We start from the raw sequence: 3213 nt of genomic DNA, 5'->3' as shown, positions 1-3213 counted from the left end.
AAAAAAAAAAGAAATGATTACCAATAGCCTGAGATTGGATCCCGTCTTTCTATGATTTCAACCTTCAAAGGGATCTCTCTCTCTCTCTCTCTCTCTCTCTCTCTCTCTCTCTCATCAGTAGTAGATCTCGGATACCCTCCCTTCCCCCCTCGGCAATTTAAGGGGGATCAATATCCACCTCTACAGTGAGAACAAGGGAGAGCAGAAACCCATCCAGTTGTAAACACGGCTTTCAAAAACCGTCCTTTCAAACGGAACGGTCTTCTCTGGGTCCTGGGTCTACTACGGGAGACCCACCCACCCACCCACTATCAGAAGCCTTAACGCCCTTGTGAATAAAAAGAATATAAAAAAACACATTTAAAACACGCTTTTATTAAAATGTACTAAAGTTTTTAATGCATTTTAATAAAAGCGTGTCTTAAAAATTTTTTTTAATTTTTTTATTTTATACTTTTTAGTTTTGACAGAAATTGTAACGATTTATGATTGTAGCTAACGAAATTGAAATCCTGTCGAGCCAGAGAAGGTTTGAAAAATCCGTGGAGTTTTTTAGGGAGTCAAAGAAGGTGTGAAAAATCCGAAGAGTTTCATACGAAGCCTGCAACACTGGGAGAGATCACTGTAGGATCACTAGAGGTTACTGCTGACCTACTGATCATGTAATGTTGCATTGTCACCGGGACTGAGTAACCATGCAAAATTTCAAGTCCATCGGATGAAGGGAACAGGTCGAAAATTGAGTTACAAGATTTCAGGACAGACAGATAGACAGATGCAGAAGTCAAGTTAAATAAAAGCAAGCAAAAATAGAATAGCATGTCAATTTCTTTCCTTATTTATTTTCTTTTTATCTCAGTTTGGTTACTCTCCCGCGTCCCGCCTTTTCCTAAATCACGGATAAGGGTAAGAGCTCAATAATGAGAGGTTATAGCAGGGGAAGCCCAAACAAACTAGACTTTATGGCAGTGGTTCTCAACCTTTTTTTCAGTGATGGCACCTAACTGATGTATTCATTACCATGGTACCCCTTCCTCACCATCCCACCATATTGCATGAATTAATATATATATATATATATATATATATATATATATATATATATATATATATATATATATATATATATATATATATATATATATATATATATATATATTAGAGTAGACACACTGATACTAATTATATGAAGACTTCTGCAATCTTCATGAAAATCTTGCAGCAGCTCTAGATACCCCCAGTTTGAGAATCACTGCCTTGTAGAATGGGGGACATTGTAACTGATGTCATTGATATGTCAAATTTAGAGAACTGGTGACAGAGGGATACCCATTGCCATAACAAAATATTTGCTTATAGAAATTTCCATATATAAAAAAAAGCAAGAATAATGCTTCTTTAATTTTAGTTTTCTGTAAAAGAAAACTATTTAGCTTTTTTCCGCACTTTATTTCTCAGATCTTAAAAAGAAAACTATTGTTGATCATCTACCCTTCAATCTCAAACATACAAAATGCAGCCTCGAGCCTCAGTAGTTTTTATTATTTGTTAAAGTTAGCCATAATCGTGATTCTGGCATCGATATAGGATCAGGTCTTGATTAAACGCTACCAGAAAAACTCGATTGTGCATTTTTTACTGGTTTAGCTGGGGACAAATTATAGTTATTGTTGATGCATTTCATCTATAACAAATATTTCAGTCATTCAAAAATACAAATAATAATACTATTTTTGTACTTTTAAGTGAAAACACACAAAATTGACTGGTTCCAAAATAATACGGTTAAAGATGTAGAAACGTTGTTAATGGAAAAAAGAAAAATGCTCTTTTTTGTACTTCTCAGTGAAAACACACAGGTTTGACTGGTCCCATAGTAATATAGGTACAGACGCAAAAATATTGTTCATATATATATATATATATATATATATATATATATATATATATATATATATATATATATATATATATATATATATATATAGTCTCGGTAATTGGGCAGCTAATGGAAATCTTAGCTTAATGATAAATAATATTGCCAAGACCAGGAAGAACATTCTTTGAGCATCGATATAAACCTCATCATCAGGCTGAAAAAAACCGACAAGGATGAGAATCAATAAAATTACAATAAAATGAATTGTCATAATAAATCTTCAGCAAAAATACTAACGAAATATATAAAATGAACAAGTAAATACAAACTTTTAAAATAACGAAAAATTAAAAACACAAACATAAAAATATGAAAATAAAACTAAGGTGGTAAACAAACTACCACTCACAAAGTAAAATATTTAACGACCTAATTGAGTATATGAAATTACACGATAGCTAGTTGAATACCAGACGAGTTGTTGCATGCATCTTTTTAGTCAGCGACTCTGAAATTAAAGGTCCAGTCTATTTGAACAAAAAGACAGTACCCGAAAATCCAGGTCAGTGAAAGGATGGTCCTGTGCTAAACTGTGTTCTCTAATGGCAGAAAAGGGTGGTTTAACAAACCTATTTACCTATGTGTTCCAAAATTCTGTGTCTGAGCCAGCGGGAACTGGATCCATGCGAACAAGTGAATAAGTAAACGACACAGGAATTGAGGTCCACAAGCAATAAGGCTTCTCTCTCAAAAGTGATCTTATTGTAAAAGGATTACTGTCTTTTTGTTCAAATAGACTGGACCTTTTAATTTCAGAGTCGCTTACTATTAAAAGACGGAATTGAACAAAATTGTATTCAACTAGGTTCCAAAAGTAACTCAATTAGGTCGTTAAATATTTTAAAGATGTTTGTTTAAATGTTTTATTTTATTTTTATGTTTGTGTTTTTAATTTTTCGTTATTTTACGTCTGCTTTTTTTGTATTTACTTGTTCATTTTATATATTTCGTTAGTATTTTTGCTGAAGATTTATTAAGACAACATTTTATTGTAATTTTATTGATTCTCATCCTTGTCGGTTTTTCCAGCCTGATGATGAGGTTTAATATACCTCAGCTCAGTACATAAAGAATGTTCTTCCAAAATTATTTATCATTGTATATATATATATATATATATATATATATATATATATATATATATATATATATATATATATATATATATATATATATATATATACAGTATATACATACATAAATATACATATACATAAATATATATATATATATATATATATATATATATATATATACATATGTGTGTAAATATA

The sequence above is a fragment of the Macrobrachium rosenbergii genome, chromosome 13, assembly GCF_040412425.1.
Source record: "Macrobrachium rosenbergii isolate ZJJX-2024 chromosome 13, ASM4041242v1, whole genome shotgun sequence".
NCBI lineage: Eukaryota > Metazoa > Arthropoda > Malacostraca > Decapoda > Palaemonidae > Macrobrachium > Macrobrachium rosenbergii.
Note: the sequence above shows the minus strand (reverse complement) of the source record.